We start from the raw sequence: 21,522 nt of genomic DNA on the forward strand, positions 1-21,522 counted from the left end.
TGAAGTCAGGAGAATTGTGGTTTGTCTGACCTTATGCTAATCATTCTCCCTACTTGTGTCTTGGTCAAACTGAAAATGGATAGAATAATGAACCCTTTTGAAAACCGTAATTTCTGGGTGTTGGTCATGACCCAGTTTTTATAAGTTGCTAGGATATGAGTATAATCAGGGAAATGAAGATTCTATCTTATGAGACAAGACCGAAAAGCTTGATTTAAACAAAAGAAATGATGAGAAGGAATATTAGTACACTGTGAGGGGAGTAAATATCAGAACTAATTAAGTTCAAGGACAAAATTGGCATCTGAACAAATGGATAAAAACGGGCCCCTAATAAACACAGCCTGGAAATCTTAAGCCAAGTTATGAGATTCAGGAACAGTTTTCCAAGGGGAATGGTAGGGAGAAAGTAAGGGCTTTCAAATGGATCTCAATCAGTTTGTGAACTGGGTATCATGCCTGAGAAAACCAGAGTACCAGACTATCAGTCCAGGCGAGTCCAGTGTCCCCAGGAAAAAGCCAGGACACCACCAGGATCAGGTGGTGTTCTGGAAAAACATTGTGACTGGCTACTTCTGTCTCAAATTCCATCATGTGTGTTTTGTTTTTTAGGCTCCTCAGTTCAGAATCTCTTCAATTCCCTGATTATCTCACCAGCCTCGCACTTGAGATGTTATTCAACATTTCCAGGTAATCCTTCCCTGCTCTCAAGAGCTGATGCAGGAGCAGACCTGGAACAGGTCAAAGTAACATTGAACAAGGAACTCCACGTGTTGGCTGCTGAGGATGGGAGAGTGGGGTGGTGGCAGGGGCGAGCAGGGGCAAATGGCAGGGCAGCGTTCCTCTAGAACGGCTGAAGCCTCTGTGCAGAGGCTGGACCCTACCCCCACGGCGCAGCCCTCTGGAGGGGACGGCTGCCGAGAGCCTGCTGGCAGTGCCTTCCTTCCCGAGGGCAGGCGACCGCTCCTGCTGCTGGAACAGGAGAGCGCAGATGCCGGCGCGGCCCCGCACCCTCGTTGTGCTGCCACGGGAAGGGGGGGCTGACCCGGCTCCCCTCCTTTCCCTGCCCTGCCTGACCCTCGTCCCCGGCCGTCACCCCGCGTGGGGACATGGCCTCGGGCGCGGCGGGCGCTCCTCGGGCGGGCCCGGCCCGGCCCGGCTGCGGCCCCGTGCGCGGCCAGCAGGGGTCCCCGCCGCTCCGCCCCGCTCCGCGCAGGCGGGCTGAGCCCGGGGGCGGCCCGGCCCCGCTCCGCGGGCACCGGCACACCCGGCAGCGCCCTCCCCCCGCCTGCCCGCGGCCCCCGCCACAGCGGCGGCGCTGCCGCGGCTCCGCTGGTGCGGGACGCGCCGGCCGGGCCCGGAACGCCCCCGCGCAGCTTCCGCCCGGCGCGGCTCGGGCCCGGGAAAGCGGGACGGGCGGAGCGGCAGCACCCGGCCGGGATGGGCGGCGGCTGCCGGGAGACAAAAGGCCGGCGCGTGTCCGCCTCTGCGGCAGCGCGGGGTGCGCGGCCGCTGCCCCTCCCCGGGCCGCCTGCGGCAGGGACCGGGGCCGCCGCCTGGCCGCAGCCCAGCCGCCCTCCCCGCCTCGCTGCGGCTCCGGGAAAACACCGTCATATGCGAAGGGTGATAGGCGGCAGCGCGGCGCAGGCAGCCCGCGGGGGCAGGCGGTCTGTGCCGAAGCCCGTGTGCAGTGTTAACCCCGGGCAGCAAGCGGAGAGAGGGTAATGGAGCGGGTCCTTACAAACCCGTGTGAAGGTGTGATGGGAAAAAGAAAGGGAGCGGCCACCTTTTATTAGGCACTGAATTATAAGTAGCAAAACCCCAACGCCGTAACACTGTGCTGGCTGGGGTTTTATTCTCTGGTACAGCATTCTGTTCGTTACCGTGTAAGCGGAGCCGATGCGTGCGGAGGCACGGCAGAGCGTGACTGCCGGAGCGGCACCGGGCGGTGCCCAAAGTTCCCGCTGTCCCCGCAGCAGCAGGAAGCAGCATCCCTTTGGGTCGAGGGGCTGGGGCGGAGGGAGGGAGGGGCTGCTGCCGGGCTGCCCCCTCGCAGCCGCCGCCGCAGCCCGCCTGGCTTCCCGTGAGGTCTCACTGGGATCGGGAGTGAGAGAAGCAAACTCTGAAGTTGTGCCCGAAGAAAAGTTGTCCGACTAGAGAAGTCGGGGGGATCCCGAGTGTCGACACCCGCTCAATCCTGTTTGGTCCTGGGTTCTTCCTGCTTTTTCTGCAAACCCAGGGGAAGGGCAGGGTTTGCCTAGGAAGCTTGCCGTAGTCTTATGCAGACAAGGGGAGAAAGGAAACGACACGTCTTCAGAGCGGCACCTCGCCTTGTTCAGTCTTCTCATCTCCTGGCCAGGGCTGGAATGGAGGCTGAGGGCGACCTGAGCAGTGCTGGTGCCGGCTCTCCCCACTCGTAGCCCCTTCTAAAGGAAACACGTCTGAGCCCTCATGGTGAAGAACCAAACCCAACGAAAGTTGGATCTTTTTCGGAGAGGGGCCGGGGGTGCCGAGCCCGGCGACTCTGTCCGCGGAGCGCTCGACAGCGGCGGAGCGCTCGCCGCGGCTGGGACTTGACCTGCAGAGGGCAATAGTTGGACGCAAATGCCAACAAAGGCAGCGGGGCTCGCTGGCTCGGCGCCGCGGCCGGGACCCGAGAATGCTGTGTAGGTAGGCAGCAGTGCTTAATTAATGTATATTGAAACAAAAGATCGGGTAAAGTGTTTGGTTTGTCTTTAGGCTACGTTTTTAAGGCTAATCTTAATTCATAACTGTTAGACTTCTTTAAAGATATTAACACAAACTTCCAGGAAAACCATGGGGTTGACTCCACAATTACCCCAAATGATAATTGTTTACCGGAACGTTTACATTCAGCTGCTTGGATTCGTATTTTTTGCGTTATTATTCTTTGCGACTCAGACAGCAAAGATGGAAACGAAGGGGAACTTTCCTAATTGTTGTAGCGATTGTCAGGGCGACCGCGCAGACTTTGTGGGAGGAGGCGGCAGGCGCCCGGCGCGGCGGAGCGGGGCCATTGTGTGCGGGGCCGGGCCCCGTTCAGCACCGGCGGGCGGACAGCTCCGGCCCGGCCCGCAGCCTCCTCTCGGGGCGGGCGGATGGGAACTCGCCTCCGCCTGCCCTAGTAGTCCTCCTCCCCGCTGGTAATGGATGCATCAGGGAGTGGAAAAGAGCTCACTTTGTCTCCCCGTCGGTGCGTGTAGATGCGGCTGCCGTAGGCGTCTGTGGCTTGTATACATACATGGCTTTAATAATTACACATAAGGCTCTATAACCTCGTAATTCAGGGAAGACTAGAAAACGCGACCAAATTGGAGTGTTGGCAGCAGGGGTGATTGCAGGTCTGCATGCATACTCTTCCCAACTCGCCGCCCCCTCCCCCCTCCCCCCCCAATCATATTTATCTGAGATTATGTCAAATTTCAGTGATCGGAAATGTCTTGCCCAAGCCCTATTCCTGCTGGAAAAAGTCAAAAGGGTTCCTGGCATTAACTCGACCTTGCATCATTCCTGATGAAATTAGCAGAGCTACTTGTTTAGAGCTTTGCTAAGGATGAGCTTTGGTGACAGTAAGAAGTAAGGAATTTGGGGTTTAACCCCACGTCTGAGCAGGATCCGTCTGCTTTCACTGGCTGCAAAGCCTGAGACCAGCACTTGAAAGCGCCTTAGACCCGCAGTCCATTTTTCACTTGTCTTTAAGTGCAAGCGATGGGAATTGCTAACCTCAGCTAAGAAAATTTCATTTTCCCCATCCTGCTAAACGGTTCTGGTCGACATATGTTTGTTATCAGAGAGAGGTGCTATGAACACAGAGCCATTTTCTTAGCAGCTCTTTGACTCTGTGTTACCATAGTCCCACACGGCATTGGTCCTTTCCCGTTGGGAAGTCATGAATAAGAGACTATGAAGCTTGCACGTCAGATCTTCCTCAATTAATCCACCATTAGCATGTTCGGGATCCTCTACTGGATGGTTAACAGCAGCTTTGGTAACTGTGTGCTGTCCATACCCAATTATGCTCTGCTAAAAATGAACTCTGCAGAAGAACCTTCCTGAGCTGTCAGTGTCTCCCGTTTTCCTATTTTAACGCTTGTGTGTAGTGGCAGGCGACAGATGGTGTAGATCAGATCGATTTGATTGCATTAGGCGATTTTTTTTTCCTCCTCTCCCCCCCGACTCCTTTTCTGGAAGCCCACATTCATCTGAGAGGCGATCGCCGGGGACATGGGAAGCAGGAGCAGCCGCCGATGTGTGAAAGCAACGAGACATGGCCAGCCAGAGGCGCCGGGGTCCCTTCACGGGGTTTGTTAACATGGTAATCCGGCACCAGGAGAGAAAGCTGCTTTCTGCTGCCTGGAGCCCATTCCCCATCACACATCAGATGACTCCCTGGCTTTACACACAGTTGGAGTTCTGCTCGAAACCTGGATTTAAAGGGTAAGCGCTTCAATAGAGGTGGATTTCTGGTGGTTACTCGGGTAGGTGGCAAAAGAAGCGATCTTCCAGCAATTTTAAAAAGAGGCTCCCTTTGAGTGGGCATGAATATTTTCTTTCTTTCTTCTCTCTTTTTTTTTTTCCCTGTGCCCCCTCCCCTTTGACCAGCGAGCCCCCTAATTCAGAACAATTTCTCACACGGAAAGACATCGCGCCTCTCTGTTGACGGATGGGGTCAACATCCCCCCCTCTGAAATTTGCTTTTCGTGGAGAGCCCGAGCTCTGCTCAGACCTTCGCTCCTGATAGCTTAATTGTTTTAATTCCCTCCATCCGATCCCCTCCCTTCTGTGTGTGCGTCCCCCCTCCGCGGGCACGGCAGAGGAGGCGGAGGTGCCCCCCGGGGCCCTTCCCCGGCCCCGCCGGGCTGGCGCTCCGGCACCCGGGCTCTTTTTGCGCGGAGCGGAGCGGCAGCGCCGATAAACATGGCTTTCCGGAGCCGGTGAACAAAGGTATTTAGTGCCGCGGCGCGCCGCCACGGGCACCTCCCGCACTGCGCGGAGAAGGTGCGGGAGGGCAGCGCGGCGGGGGCTCGGTGCCCCCGTGCCCGGGGCGTGCGGCCGCCGGGAGCGCGGGGCCGGGGCGGGCAGGGGCGCGGGGCTGGCAGGGCCCGGCGGCGGCAGCGGCGGCTCCGGCGGCTCCGGGAGCGGCGCTCGGCGCTGTCCGTGGCCGCGGGTGCTGAGGGGCCCGCGGGCGGGGGTGCGGCGGGCCGGGCCGGGCCGGTGCGGGGCGGCGGAGCTGGGCACGGGAAGTTTCGGTAGGCGCTGTGTTAGCGGGAGTACTGGGGGGGCTGTTGTTCGGGGAGGGGAAGGGCAGTGTCAGGTGGACACAGCGAGCACAGCGCTGGCGCCGCGCGGGGCTGCTTTTCCCCTAGAATCGCATTCTTTAATATTAAAAAAAAAAAAACCCAAACCAAAAAACAAACAAACAAAAAAACCCCAACCCTACGCAAAGTTTGGATTTTTGCCTAATTCTCGATGCATTTGTGGAGCGCCTCCCAATTTTGGAGAATATCAGTCGAGGGTATCAGTGTAGACTGTTTTCGCCATGACTCGGTGCATTTCACTTTTTCAAACGGCTTTTGTTCAAGTTGAAGGAAACCCACTGCATCAGTTATTTGAGTTCCAATGCCAGCTAATGGGGTTACAGCCTTCAGTTTCACAGCGGGGAAAAATTACAGTGTTTGTTATTTACTTTCCAGCTGCCATTTAGAATACGACTAGAAAGCTTGCTCTGTTAGAGGATACAGGAAATAAAACCTAAAATGAGATTAAAATAGAGGAGAGTGTGTTGGAAATAATTTTTAAATTATTTAAGGTAACGTAGCTATCAAAGTATTTATTTTCTCTTTCTCTCTTTGTTTTTCTCATTTCTTTCAAATTCAAGTAAGAGTATGTGATACAAAACAAATGCTGTCTTCTCGTATGTTTTCATAGGAAGCATAGTGGTAATACGTCAACGGAGGCAAGGGCTCATGTTAAGGAAGAAATCTGTAGAAAAAGCAAGCATCTTGTATTAATTTCAGTTGGAATCTAATCAACAAGCTGGTCAGTCACCGAGTGCAGTGGATAATGAGGGCTGTGTGTGCTGCATAATTACTCATGGCTGAAGAAGTGCGGAGTACCCCTGCTCTGCGCGGGTTCGGACCGTGCGGTGCTAATTTCATTGCCCCCTCCCCACCACTCACACGGAAGCTGTTCTCAGCATCAAGAGCCGGGGTGAAATAGCACGGAGAAGTTCCTTAGCGCTAGGCGAAGTGTGCAGTGCCATGACGTTGCAGAGATCCTTTCTATTTAGTTGGCGAACAATAAACGTTTATTATCACCGCGGCAGATCATCAGACAAAGCTTCCCCCTCCCGCCTCCCCCAGGCACGAGCGCTGCTGATAAGGGAACTGCTCCGGGTGACAGGCAGAGCCGCAGGCGCCTTTCGGAAATAACTTCTTTTATTATTGTTATTTTTTCCCCCGGTTCGCCTTTTGCAAACCTTGGCAGGGCGGCGGCAGGTGTCGGGGCGGAGGTGCGCTGCCGCTGCCGCCGCCCCCGCCCGCGCCGCGGAGCCGCCTGCCCGGCTCGGCGCTCGCAGCCGCCCGGCTCCGCCGCTCGGGCACACGCGGGGAGCGGAGTGCGCTCAATCTGTACTTTGAAGCCTTTTTCGCCTTAGGTTTTGATGGCTCTAGGAGGCCTGACAGAGGAGTGCCTCTGCTGAGATCGGAGCCTTTGCTATTTTTTTCCTTTGATTTTTTTTTCCCCTCTCCATCGCCTTCCTTTCCGCCCTCCCTCCTCTCGGTAGCACATCGAGTCAGTGTGAGTCAGGACTTGTAAAATGCATTTCCAAAGCCCAGATGAAAAGTCTCTCAGGCGTGTCTGCTGCTTTATCGGAGCCTTCCCAAGCCCACCTATGCAAACAGATTTGTAATATTTGTGTGCTTAACCGTGCATCTCTTTTACAGGAATCTGTTGCTGCGTATGACATCTCTTGCAAGCTCCCAGAGAGAACTGATGGAGCATACAGCTAGGGAATAGGATACCAGAGAAGCACAGAGAAAGAATCCAGGCAATCACCAGGTAAAGTCAGCCTTACTTTGATTTATTTCCTTTCATCTCGCCTGCAAGCTCTTGCCCGCTCCAGTAAGGGAGCAGGAGAGCAGAGGGACTGTACGTGTGTGTATTAAATGCCTACTCCTCTCGTTCGCTTCCTTAGGATGGGAAGGTTCAGCGTCCACTGGATATGGGACAAGATCGCTTGGCAACCCTTGTGGATTCTCCTTCTTCTGGAGGCGAATTATAGTTATGGATTTATTGTCCCGGTGCAGCACTTCCACCAGCAGCAGCAACAGCAGCAGCTTTCTGACTCTCTTCGGTGACGGGTATTCTTGGGTGGATAATACGGATTACGTTGTTATTGCTTAAGAATACGCGTAGTCGAGGAGAGTACCGGCGGCGGGCAGGCAGGCAGGCAGCGCGACCGCCCCCAGCCCACCAGCTGGCTCCTCACCTCCTCTAGTTGCCAAGGTAGCACCTTTTCCATCTTTTCCTACGCTTTGCAATGTTTCATTCTGTGTCTCTGCCCGGGCGGGGGGAGCTCGAACGCCCTGTCTCTTGCGGAGGGGGTGCCCGGAGTGTGTGTGTGCGTGGGAGCAAGCCCAGGGCTGGGCCAGCTCCTCAGCAGAGGGTGGCCGGGGGAGCCGCGGCCGCTGCGGGCTGCGCCTCGGCGGCCAGCGCTCCTTAGGCTGCTCCGGGGCCGGGGGGAGGCTCTCGCCCCGTGCGGGCAGCCCCGGTGCCCCGGCACTCGGTCGGCAGCCCCAGCCCGCTCCGTCCGCGGCCCCTCGCCCCTCTCCGGCGTGGGGCGCGGATGGGGATGCGAGGCGGCCGGCCTCGCCCGCCAGGGCTCCCTCCCACCGGGACACGGGGTGCCCGCAGGGCCCCGGCTCCGTCCGCGCCCCCGGCAGAGCCCGGGCTGCCGCCCCGCCGGCGGGCACGGCCCCGGGCCCGCAGCAGCCGGGCCGTGCGGGGCTGGGGTGCCCGCGGGCGGGGAGTGCCGAGCACCCCGTGCTAGCGGGGCCGGGGAGGGACACCCGCACGGCCAGAGCGCCCCACGCCCGGGGAAACCCCTCTTCCCCGGCTGCCGAGGGGTTCGGCCATGCAGCAGGGCCGCTCCTGGGAAGCATTTGAGGCCGCTTGCTTTCAATGGGAGCAATGCCCCTGTTGCTCTTTTATCCTCACCCTGCAACCTGGGGAGGGCAGGATTAGGAATCCACCTTCACACCAGCTCCAGCCCAGCAGAGTTTATCAGCTTCGGAGGCCCCAGATTGAGACACACATTCAGGGCCAAAGCTGAGGGGTTTTTTTCCCTCTGCAGCTCAGGTGGTGGCTTATTTGTGCCCTTTTTCTAGAGTTTAGGACTCCTGAAATGCTACTTGCAGCTGGACAGGTGGGAGACACAACTAAGGGATGTTGATTCCCATAACTGGCCAAGATGTGCCCCATTGCTTTAACACAGAAAAATTGCATCTGTCCTTCTCTCCAGTCTCAGCAGCAGGGTACAGGATTTGGTTAAAACCCTGATCAGTCTTTCAGATGTTGTTCTTAGGAAAATCCAGGCATAGCATTCATAGTTCTGGTCTTTTAGCCCTTCTCCTCTGCCCACAGTCCTGGCAGAGAAAAGGAGCAGGGTGTGATCATGCCTGTGTTTTGTCATTCAAGGCCTCTCCACATGTCCATATCATCCCAGGTCTTGTTGCCATGAAGTCATAATTGTGAGACCAGATTTCAGCCTTAAGTGAATTAGATCAGAAGCCATTTTAAAGCAAGACCAGGAGTCCTGTGATAAGACAGCCTTTTTGAATGCATCCTTCCCCAACCTCAGCTATGATGGGGCTAGGAATGATTTTTAATGTGGCCAAGCCAGACGTGGGGTGATCATTGAGCATGCAAGGTGGGCTGATGGAGAATGTCTTCCTCTCTGTCTCTTGCTTAGAGATTGAAAGGCTGTCGATGTTCTACTTAATAATTTCCAGCAACTGCCAAAGCAATCTTAGTCTGTTGCCTTTAGTAGTGAGTGGAGCGCTCGTTGTAACACAGACGTGTGGATCTGTTATTCTTTAGACACATCTTTGATGCTAGCACTCTGATCCTTGTGTTTCTCTAATACCACTTGAAAGCAGATTTTTTTCCTTGTAGTTTAGTATGTTCAACAGCCTCAGAAATAATGTTAAATTATGCTTTTAAAAGACACGATCAGCTGCTAAATCATAGTCAGTTCAGCACCGTAACACAGCCACATTCACAAGTGCTGCAGGAACAGCGATAAAACACTATTTTAAAATCCAGGTTTGTATTACAAACCTTCCTCTGGTTTTACAGAGCTTTTAGTTTACGTTTTCCATTGAGTCACGACTTAGAAAATTATTAAGAGTTCCCATTTCATCACATAAAGGGTGTGGATTTGTTTGCTCTTTGCTTGGTTGAGTACCTTGTGTAGTATGTATTGGACTGGTACCCGTAAATACAAGCGTAGCAAATGGTTCTTCATACTGGGTTTCTTCTAGTTGCTTTCTGTAAAGCATGGTGAGATGGTTTTGCTGAATAATGCCTTAATGACAGGGCTGATGCATTTTTAATGCATGTACTCTTTGTCATTGTCAAAATTAACATTTTGATGATTGTAGATTTCTCTTCTCCAAAATCTTTTGGGAATTGATATGCTATGAGGATTAAAAGAGTGAAAGTGTAGGATCTGACTGGAGAAATACTGGATATGCTCACCAAAATGATTCTAGAATATTGTGTAAATGCTCAATGTGGACTCTTGGATGATGTTTCCCAATAGCATGACCTCAGAGGGACTCCCCCCATTTATTAGCAGTTCCAGGGGTCTGTCACATATACATATAGAAGGACAGAAGGGGTCATTTCTGAACAGCAGACATCTAAGTAGTGACTGTTCATACTATGGGTCTGATCCTGGCAATGCATGCAGCTTCCATGGGACTGCTCAGGAAAGCAAGCTTGCTCACATTGAATCCAAAATATTTAGGGCCAAATCCTACTATCCAGTGCAATAGTGAAATCCCAATTGATTTCACTGTGGGAAAGATTAGACCCCTACTGAAAGAGATTTTTTACAATGCTACACTTCCTACTTTGCTTTAGAAACTGCAAATCCTGTGTGCTAAAAAAATTAACTCTAAAACCTCTCTGCTTCTAGTAGTTTAATGATATTTCATTAATGGAAAAAATTACTCTAAAAGTTTATAGTGGAACATAGTAAGAAATTACTTTATAAATAAGGGGGTTTAATTGTACCAGTATGAGCAATTCCTAAGACATTTTAGAATGACGTTTGTGGCAGAACCAACTGTGCTTTAACAGCTATTTTGGTGAGGGCATATTTAATTAATTCAGAATGCTAAGTTTCTGTTTTAAATGGATTTTGTAATCTGCATCCTGGTAGAAAATTAAATTAAAAAATTACCCCAAAAATAATTACTTGAACTTAGCCTTGTCTTTAAAGGCCATAATCCTATGAAGATTTATATCTCTGGGTAATTTTCTCCGCTGGAGTAGCCTTGGAGGCTGCTGCCATAGGTAAGTCTTTGTCACGCCAGGGCCCCCAGAGCGGCACAGGCGGTTGGTGGCAGAGCAGACACTGGTGTGGCAGCAGCCCTGGTGCAGCGCAGGTGACACTGTGACATGGCTGTCCCCCACCCTGCTCTCCCTTCCCAGAGCAGGGAGCTGCCCATGGGCCGTGTCCCCGGGCACAACGGGCACGTCATGCCCCATGGCAGGAGTGGGAGTACCAAGAGTCGTTTTGGTCCCTGCTGTCCTGGGCAGGCAGGGTCACAGCCCTGCCTGGGTCTGCCCATAGTGAGAAGCATTTCTCTGCTTAGCAGTACCCTAAATTAAGTGCTAGGGACTGCCATTGGATTTCAGGTGCTCTTTCCAGAAATAACTAAAGTTACAGCCCTTATGTATATATATATCCCTGAATAGTATAAATATGCATACATACACACAGGCACCCCTCTCTGAATTCAGAGAGGCTAGAGCATAGCAGAAAAGCCCCATTCTCCCAGACCTGACTGAGACACAACACCCACTCACCTCAGCAGGGGCTGCGCTGTTGCAGAGTGTACTTATGACCTGTGTTATGATTCCTCTTGCTGCTGCAAATTTGCCTAAAATAAATGCTCACAGTGTTGCATGTAGATGTGTACAGTCATGCAGATGCTTTTACTTTCTGCTTTTAAGACTACATATGATTTTGAGGGGAGTGTAAGTTTTCTTACCATAACAAATTATTCTCTTTCATGTTAGTTTAGGTGGCTTCTAGTGTTCATAGGGTTTTCTTGAGGAAGCTGAAAACATCTATACATCCACACAGCTCCACACATACTTTGCAGCTGTGAGAATAAGCTAACCAGCCTTTTTCTCTGCCTTTTTACATCACGCTAGCCATAATGTGCACAACAATTTTTTGTGCACTTTTTAAAAATAGATCACCTCTTTACATACACAAAAGGCTTTTTCTTCTCTTCCTTTTAATAGATTTCTATTTTTCTGAAAAGCATTGCCCCCAGGTATTACCCATAGCTGTTATGACACCCCACTATTTAGTGTTGTACTGGTAAATCATAACACTCATTATTAAGAGCCATAAATTTTTACCAGAATCATCATCTACGTCCTGAAAGCTTTAATGGTAGAAACATTTCCTGGGCTAACGCCCATGATGATTACATGCTTTTTATTGCTATCATTTAGTAACCAAATTGCTCAAAAATCAAAGGACTTGATTATCCCATACCTGCAATGCATAGTGCTATTTATAAATGTTGGCTCGATAATAACAATGACTCAAAAGAAATTTAAATGACAGGCCAAAAATAAGTAGTCTAAAAGTAAAAAACCAAGCCAGAATTCATAGAGGTGATAGAAAGAGTCTGACTGCAAAGGACAGAGTGGATCCTGAGGAAGGTAAAGAGAAGAGTTTAGGAGGTGATGGTAGAAGGTAGATGTGACCTAGCTTTTTCAGTCAGAGGAGAGGTGAGGCACCAGGGACTGTAGGTGAGGAGGCATCGCAGTGTGGCGCTGGAAGTATGTACCAGAAGTGTTGAAACCAGGGCTGGAACATCACACAAGTTTGGTAGTTTGCTTCGTGGTAAAACAGTATCTAGTTATAAGCAGCCAGCAAAAATTTAGGTGAAATGTTCCAGAAACTAGAGCGGGTTGATTGATGGGAAAAATAAGAGCCTTGAATATATACCTGAAAGGTGGTTTATATATGTATTTATACACACACACACACACACACACACATATATATGACTATACATATCTAGCCAAAATTGCATTATAATGCCCATATAGATAAATGAAATGAGTATCCTTCTTTTGAAATCATTCTCCTGCAGAAACCAGCAGGAAAGCAGTGTAGCCTGGTGTGTGCAAATTGGCCTAAAAGCTATGTATGGAGAAAATGCGGCATGGCTATCAAGAAACATTTCCTTTCAATGAACCCAATACCCCTCTAGCCAGTGAGGATGATATAAAGCAACAGAGCAATCTCCAGGCAGGAAAGCCCTTGCCTGGGAGATGTAAAATTAACTTGGCCAAGACACAGCAAGCAGTGGAGGACTGGAGAGCTGTCTGGGGAGGCCTTCTTGCCTCTGACTGCTGCAGCACAGCTCCGTAGAGCTGAAATGGCCCCGATAATTTCTCAGCGCTTTATACCACTAGAAAGAAAGGGCTAGGCCCACAAGAGGTAACTTACACTTTCCAAACTACTCAAGAGTATTTCAGATTAAGTAGATCTTTTATCTCTTTTGGGATCAGGTGTCACCACCGTGTTGTTCTGTATCAGCTCATCTGAGTTGCACGTGATGTACACCCCTTTCACATTATTGCATGAGGCATGAAATGTTGGAAAAATATAGCTGACTTTAATATTAATGGCTGATTCATAACCTTGTTTGTTATATTAGCGGTTCCTTTACTAAATCAGGACAATACCACAAAGTTTATTAATGATCACAGGTCAAGCCAATCTTTTAAATCATTGGAAATCAAAGATAAAGTGATCAACATGGGGCTGGTCTCTAATTGGAGAAAGAGGAACATTCTGAACCAGAACAGTACAGCATGCAATTGTGCAGCCTGTTACCAAAAAAAGAACCATCTCACTGCATCTTACAGAGACATTTACATAGATAATGTAGATTTCATATGACTACTTTTAAATTATCTGATAGTAAGAGCGGTGCAAATATTCACATTCTCCTAAAAGATAAAATAAAAATAAAATAAAAAGGCATCACTAATTACTGCATTATTAAGGATATTTTTTTTCTTCAATTTAGGTGGAAAATAGTAAGAGCAGGGGGAGGCTTGATCCTTCTCACCATCTGAAAACTCTAACAATCATTCTTCAGGAGATAACTTACCTAGTTACTCCAAGAAAATGCATCTCCTGTTACCTCTTCATCAATTTGCCATTATATATTCTTCTGTTTTACAGTTTATCGCTTGCTGTTTTACTGGAGCAACACTTACTACAGTCTTGATGCTCTAGTTGTTAAAAATGACCACTATGGTAAAAACTGTTTCTTGTTCCCCTGCCTTCCTCCGCTGCCTTGCTGTCTCCCTTCCTGTTCACAATATACGCAAAAGATTTGAGAGGATGGAAGGGATTTTCTGTCTCAACATGTTTTATTTTAGAAATCTCAGGATCATTCAATTTCCTAATTTTTTTGATGAAGGTCTTGAACTATAGAGGAGAGCAGTGGAATCTTTCTCAGACCTCAGCTTAAGAGGTGGTGATTTTTCCATTTTTAAGAAAGAGACCTTTTTCCCCAGGTGTTTGCCAGGGTCTGAGTTATGCAGAACATAGTAACAAAATTACCTTCAAGGTTTCAGTACAATCCTTTCTGTTTTTACTTCTCATTGTCCTTTGTGTTGTGACATCTTGTGGCTGTCCTATCATGTGTGACACGTGATAACATAAATCCATTTGCCTTCAGTTGTTCAAAGAACCCCTTGATGAAAGCTGAATCTGCGAGTCCCCGCTCTAGGAAGCAAGAGCCAAACCCACTCCCTTTTGCTCTTCTTGTTTAGATGCTTGTCATTTCTGTCTATTTAAATTCTTACCAGCAAAGGAGGCAGGGCCAGTCTAGACCTTTGGTTAGAGATGAACATAGACACGTTTAGTTTTCTTTTTCTGGAGCTGCAGTGAGGCAGTGCTGCTCACTCTGTTCCAGCCTCCCTGGTAGAGAGGGAGGAAAAACTCCAACAGGGGAAAGAATGCTGAATGGGTGGGATGAGAAATCCAAGGAAAACAAATCAAATAAATAAATAAATCTACACACACAATACGTAGCTAGGCTTTTCAGGTTTTAGTTTTTATCAAATGCAACTCTCTTTTAAGTATTCCACATTTCTTGAATGCAAAACTTAAACATGTGCCCTGTAGAAAGGCTCAGAACAATAGCTCTGCTTTCTCTAATAAAATCTCTCTTCTGAGATTAACTCTGGAGCTAGCAGTGAGGTCAGTGTTTCATTTCATATAAGTCAGCTCATGCTGACAAGGGTCTGGCCTTCTTAGTGATGGGCCGTTTGCTGCTCAGAAGTGTGAGGAATGGCTTTCTGAAATATCGATAGCTCGCCTTCACTAGAGTTCATGATCAAATTTAGCTGGCAAGTATCAATGTGCTACAGCCAGACTGCGGGGCTGAGATGCTCAGGCTTGGGCCAGCTGCTAAGGTCTGCTTCCTAAATCAGAGGCTAACTCTTCCATTAGTGTAAATCAGTGGTTTATAACGATGTCAAATGAGATTTGTGTCAGAGTGGCCCGGACTACAGCCCGGTCTTGGGATTTGAAAAGGAATGGAAAAATTAGGCTGCGACCATTAGAATTCTTTTTTCATTTGGTTTTGTTGTGCATATTTGTGAATATACACACATGCACACACATGCATTTTGTTCCCATGGACTTGTGGCCATGTGGCTGCCATTTAACATGGACCTAAGAGCACAGAATCTTCCTCCCAGTGTGGTTTGATTGACATGTGCAGAGATCTCACATAAAGGCTCTGGGATCCCGCTTTTCATCCATAAAAGGAAAGCAGGCAAGCTTCATCCCTGGCTAAACCCTTTGCACAATATACATCAATAATGAGGCAGCATCTATTTATACATTGCTCACTGGAAATGACTGAATTCAGACAGAAGTTGGTGAGGCAGCCTGAGCTCCACCAGCCTCCATGGAGTCTATTGTTAGTACCCAGGATGACTCCTCAGGCAAATGGAGAAGAGAGGCACGATTTGGAGCCTACCATGCCACGGGAGGAATACCAGCTTCCACACTTGGCAGGTGGTGTCTCCACTCAGAGAATGCCTTCTCTGGCTCTGCCAGAACCCGGCAGTCATGGAGGAGGAACGCAGGAGAAATGGTTACAAGAGCTGCTGCTCCCCAGGAAATGGAATGCTGACTTAGGTTTACCCACAGGGTGAGACCTCCCTGCCTTTTTTCATGAGAAAAGGACATGTCCAAGAGAGAATGGGAGGAAGGCAGTTCTACCTTCATACACACTGATGCTGTCTTGCCCTGTTGTTGCAGAAGGTTTTCAACAATATTTCTTTACCAAGAAAAAGATGGATGCAGTAAAAAAGCCCCATTCAGCATTATGGCATTGGTTAGGTATGTCTGTGTGCCGATTGTCCACCAACACTTCTGTGATGATGAAATCTGGCTTGTCTATGAGATATTTATCATAAATAAGGTACTCAGAACTCCTTAGCAGAGCACAATCCAGACAGTGCTTTTGCTCCATATCCTTCTTCACTCCTGCTTTCCTCTGTGGCTCTTGTGTACTTTGCCCATATGCTCTGAAGCTATTTTGTTTTCAGTTTTATGTACGTTTTATGTAAATTAGAAGAATCAAGCTCCTCTGCTTGCTAAATTATAAATTGAGTGGAAATTGGCCGACTCTCTTTAGACTATGTAAGTTACACAAGATGTAAGTAATCAAGCTCAGCAGGCTGGGCTGGGGAGGGAAAACACGTCAATAGCATGGGCCACGTGAGCTGTGTCCGTGTGTCTCCGTGTGCTGCTGCTTGCTTTTGCAGCCTCAAATATCTCTTTGCTCTAAAGTGCCAATCCAGCTCCTTTCAGACCATTCTCCAAGATGTAGGTTTATTGCCTCCTTTGGTAGTTTGCTTGGTGTATTCAGTACGCCTTGTATAAATGAACTGCTCTTAAATGCCTGTTTCCACTCTCTTGCTTTAGGATCAGAGTAGATTCAGACTGCCTCCTCTGGGAGCACTGATTCATTTTCCTTCCCTTCTTCCCCTGTAAGTTAAAATGCCTGTTGATTTTAATGTTTGTCTCCTTGGCTTACTGCCTGCTTTGGCTCTATTTCCCCTACCCCACATTGCTTTTCATATGCCTGAATCTTGCCCTGGGTTATCTTTTCCTTAGTAGCCCACTGCAACCTCACAGAGTAGGACTGTGGTGCAAGAGCAGGAGCCTGGCACTGGCTGGCAGCCTGTCAAACATTGCCAGGAGAGCAGGGAATTGGTTGATGTCTTGGGTCTTGGTGAGATGGTGGAGAATCTGCTGCAGGGCAGAAAAGACAGTCTCACTGTAACCTGTTAGGCCACCAGTTAGACCAAGTTTTTAGAAAAAGGGGCTTTAAATCAGACACCTAGGCCTATCTTTACATAAGCTGGGTAGGACCAGTGTTATTATGAGCAGATATAAGTACCCCTAAGAGATGAGACTGACTGCAGCCTCAGCACAGACAGGCATTGGCTGCAGCAGCATCCACATGCTGCCAGAGTGACCAGAGCAGCCTTGTGCTGTGGCCAGCAGCCCGTCCACCCCAGCAGCACCAAGCTGCATCTGGGCAGAGCTTGGGGTAGCTCTGCTCTCTGTCTTTTAGCTCCATGCCAGGCAGAGAAAAGCATCTTCAGTGTAGCACAGTTCTTATCAACTGACCAACATTTTAAAGCTGGCATCATGGAAATTGAATCCCATTGCCATGGAAAATCCAGGTTAGAAATTTATTGCTGGGGTTGGGGAATTGAAGGCATTGGGTGGGCTCTGCAGCCATGGTCCCAGGCACAGACCTCTAGCAGGTAGCCTGTTCCCAGGTACTGCACAGCCCTCTGTGCTCTGCTGACTCTGGCAGGGTTGAAGTGTGTGCTCAACAAAAAGGGATCCTGGATGAGTAGTCAGATGGCTTTCAGGAATCTCAGGCTAGGACTCACAGGGCTCAAAGGAGACCCTCTCTGCTCAGGCTGTGTCCTGCAGTTATTTGAGTTTGGGCTCTCTTTCACTGAGTTCATAAAATGCATACTTTTTCTTTTAATTCATTAAATACTTTGATTCAGTGATATACCTTCAGAACGGGGTTTGTTCTGTGCAGTCAAATGTTTACTGAGGATGATAAAATATATTCAACCTGCCTTTTTAGAGCTGCTTCTTTTACTTCAAAGGGTAGGCATAACCTTTTGTTTCCTGGTGTGATTTTTACTGAACCTCTGCCTACCTTATTTATCAGGCCACATATAAATTTATTACCACTTGTATTTCCAAATAGAAGACTCATAGATTGGTAAGTAGTCTATAAGTCGAGCTGCTATTCCTTGAAACTCATAAAAGGATGATTTTGATCCATGGAATCGCTAATTAAAGCTGCTTTTCAATACCCAAAAATTAAGTTAACAGTAATTAATGTAGCCAGCCTGGAACCTTAGGAAACTACTGCCAGCAAGTGTCTTTTGGTGCACTCAAGAGGATGCGGTTTGATTGTTGGCACCAACAGACAGGTTGGGAATTGTAAACATGGTAATTAGCAGTAAGTTTCTGGATCTCAACTTGCCAGACTGGCAGTCTGATTCTTGGAGTAGTTGTCGCATGGGAGGAGGGAAAAACAAAGTAAGGGAATTAGAGCAACCTTGCATTGCTCCACCAACATATGCCACTGGACCAATGTTTTTCTTGGCAAAGATCTCTGACAAGGCGCTTAAAAGCAGCATTGCAGCCCTACTGCAAACTGTGAACCTCACTGCAGGCATCAACCAAGCAACTGCCTCTGGCTCTTCGCTTTAAACTACGAGTGTTGCTCCATGGTAAGGAATTTCAGAGTCTGAGATCCTTCCACTCCACCTCTGTGGTGGAGCACAGTGTTGATAAGGTTATCAACAATAATGGGATTAAAAGAGTTAAAATCCAGCTTTTGCGGTAATCCTGGAGTATTCTATTGTTGAGCTATCAAAGATTAAGGTTATAGTAACCTTATTAATCCTTGGTGTAGTGTAAATAAAAAGGAAATGTCAACCTTAATTCCACCATGAAATTAAATCTTCACTTCTCTAAATGATGATTCCAACGCAGCTTACTGCGGCCAATGTGGTTTATGAAAATGCGTAACCCATGTGAATTTAAGAAATCCAATCTGAGAGACAGAGAGAAAGGGGTGATAAAACATGGCACTTGTTTTGTTTTAAATGAAAAAAAAATAGTATTCATTCTGCTTGGATGTCTGCAAAAACTATACCTAGAGCCAAAAAAGTAAGCAAAGAATTAGGAAGGGACTGTGAATGCTCATGGTGTACATCCGTGTGAGGCAGAGAATGCAGCTGCCAGCCCACAGCAGATCAGCCATCCCTGTGCCAGAGAGCAGCCACAGCACTGCTGGTGCTGTCCTGTTCCTGTCCCCTGCTTGCAGGACACGGGGTGGCCTTTTCAGTGTCTCAGTAGCAGGGACAGGGTGCCCTGACACAAGCATTGAGCATTGATCCACTTGTGCTTTCAGTGCCAGAGACAGCGTGATGAAAACCAAAAAATAGCAGAAATGAAACGGTTGCTGAACCTTCTGCAGACAGGAAGCCTTCACAGGTGCTGGTGTGAAGGGCACACGTTTTCCTGGCTAAGGTGATTTCTAGAGGGGTGGGAGTTGCCTTTTTTGGCAGTGGATAGTTTCCTCCTCATTTGTGCTGGGCACGGCCCCTGCTCACCCTGCCCACAGAGGTTGAACCTATAAGTAGGTCTGAAACTGCCTCTGGGACCAACTGCCTGAAGAGAGGGAAAGACAGACAGACTGAGCTGTGCTTAGAAGTCAATGGGATCTGGTCCAGGTAGATCTGTGTTTCTTTGTGCGGAGCGGGTGGGGAATTACAGTAAGCAGAAGTGGGCTGAGTAGCCTTTCTTATGCTTTTTTGACTTGGAGGAGAAATAAAGCAGTGGTAAAATGGGGTGATTCAGAATGATTCTGCATATTAAGTATCTCAATCACTCACTCAAAGTCTAGGAGAGTGGTAGTTAAATATCAAGGAGCTGCCTATAGCAGGAACTGAGCTCTCTGGAGGGCAAAAGACATTGTGAGAGAATAAGAGATGGTTTTAGAGGGGCTATTCCCAGGGAAAGGGGCTTTCCCATCTGCCCCATGGTTTCTGCATGTTCTGGAAATTACTGGGTTTGTGGATTGATAGAGCTGGAGAGTGGACATGTTCTGCATCTTTGTATTGTTTGCTCCAGTTCTCATAAACTCTGATAAAGTTGCATAATGAAACTCAGGCTCATAAAAGAACTCATTTAAGATGGTTTTTTTCCTTCTTCACTCACTGAATCATGCTCTTCTCTGGTGTGAATTGTCCCAGCTCCAGAGCGTGCACCGGTTCAGATGTGCCCGCTGGGCCCTGGGCTGTCTCCATCCCCTCTGCAGCTGCAGTTGCTGCCACAAACACAAATTGGCTCGCTCTGGCTCCTCTTGTCTTTCCGCAGCGTAGGAACAGATAATGGGCCCATGGGGTTGTTCAGAAATATTGCTGGTTTCCAGTGCTAGCATAATGGTCCCTTCTAGGTAGTATCCCTTTCCTGGACAATTTCCCAGTAAAATAGTAAATGGCAACTGCAGAGCAGTAAAGGCAATGGCATATTTGTTTGACTGACATTTCAGAGCCTGCAGAGCAAATGCAATTAGGATCCACAGTGTGCTGCAGTTTCCTTCCTTCATTTCCATGCCTTGGAAGAACTACTGTTAGGATCAGCTGAAGTTTGGTCCCTGCTACCTTAGAGTGGTGGAGACGCTCCAGGGATGGAAGGCAGCGTGTGCCCAAGCCTGTGTGAGCACCCTTTGGATTGGGACCAGTCAGGACCTCAGAGGGCTCAGGTGGGACAGGAGCTGCTGCCACTCCCCTGCTGGCACTGCAGCCCCGGCAATAGTGACTTTGTTAGTGGGTGTGCACCTCCCCTGGACTCAGCAGAGCTGACACCAGGGTGGCTCTCTGGCACTAACCCTGCACTTCTCACTGGGGAAATCTCTGTCCATGCCCATGGGTCCGTGCTGGGCAAAGCACCACAGGGTTTGGGCTACCCTGGCCTTCACCAGGGGCAGCCAATGGTTTATTTGGAGTATTGCAGGATTGACAGTTGATGTGCTTTGAGCACTTTGATACAGACTTGGCAGCAGAAAGAAATGTGAAAAAACTGATGATAATTATTTAGATTTGCCTGAAGGAGGTAATTGGAAACAAATTGCTACTAAGAGCCATGGCCATGGTTAATTATGGTGAAGCACTGTGGCCACGCACCTGAAGGAAAAGACTGCTAGAGGACAAATGGGGATTAAAATTGTTTTTGCCTGGTGGAGAAAGAGGGTCTCGGTGATATAATTTGGTTTGGAGGGTTATTCTGTAGCTCCTAGATTCTGACATGAAAATCCAAGCCTGCGGAGCAATGCTTTAATGGCTGGAAATAATGCAGCCAGCGATGGCAGGAGCAGGTGTGGCTTGCCTTGGTGGCAGGGGGATGGCCAGGCTGTGTGGCATCCCTTGTGCCACAGGCAGGGCTGAGCTGACCCCCACAGGAGAGGCTCAGGCGGCTGTCACGTCCCCTCTCAGCAGGATGGAGTCTGCAGGGTGCACAGAGCCACCACCCTACAGCCTGCTCCAACTGTGAGTTTTACCTTTCATGTGGAACATTGCTGCCATGCACTGTTTTATTTGCTAGCAAATTTAAACATTGCAATGTCTGCGGTTCCTGGTGCTTCTTGGATGTCTGGAGTCAGGCAGATGCTGATGCCTGGGTGAGCTGATGAAGTGTTTAGCACTGTGGCTCCTCTGGGCACAAGGTCAGGGAAAGCCAGGATGTGGGGTGGCATGCATGGATCTGCTGCCTGGGGGTGACACGAGTGGGGTCTGCCCTTGCTGGGCAGTGGCTCCCCGGGACAAAACCTCTTTGTCTCTCAGAGAAGCTCTTTCCAAAATGTTGTTGCAAGGATTCAGGAGATGAAAACGATGATGAAAAGGATGACCCAATTTTTACTAAATTTCACATTTTCTGGATATTTTGATTCAGAGTTCCTGAAGGGTGAAAAAAAATAATAAAATTATGCAGCTTCCTCTATCTGGTGACATATTCCATACCTGCCTCTTTCAGGACAGATCCTTGCTCCAGGTTCTTGCATATTTCCTTTGTGCTCAGGGAACTCAGTATAGGAGCACACT

The 21,522-nt window shown here is 49.0% G+C and overlaps 1 long non-coding RNA gene across 3 annotated transcripts in view; it reads left to right on the forward strand.

The window, feature by feature from the left end:
* The first annotated feature begins 2,072 nt into the window (after positions 1-2,072).
* The window catches only part of LOC135450994 (uncharacterized), a 33,659-nt gene continuing 14,209 nt past the window's right edge, over positions 2,073-21,522 (forward strand). The window contains exons 1-3 of one of the 3 annotated variants that reach the window (XR_010441193.1): positions 2,073-2,670; positions 6,966-7,080; positions 7,217-7,527. This is a non-coding gene — a long non-coding RNA (uncharacterized LOC135450994). Of the gene's footprint in view, positions 2,671-3,990; positions 4,459-6,785; positions 6,820-6,965; positions 7,081-7,216; positions 7,528-21,522 lie in introns of those variants that run through there. The other 2 variants (XR_010441191.1, XR_010441192.1) reach the window with 2 other exon arrangements.

Source organism: Zonotrichia leucophrys, chromosome 8 (genome assembly GCF_028769735.1).
Source record: "Zonotrichia leucophrys gambelii isolate GWCS_2022_RI chromosome 8, RI_Zleu_2.0, whole genome shotgun sequence".
In the NCBI taxonomy this organism is placed as follows: domain Eukaryota; kingdom Metazoa; phylum Chordata; class Aves; order Passeriformes; family Passerellidae; genus Zonotrichia; species Zonotrichia leucophrys.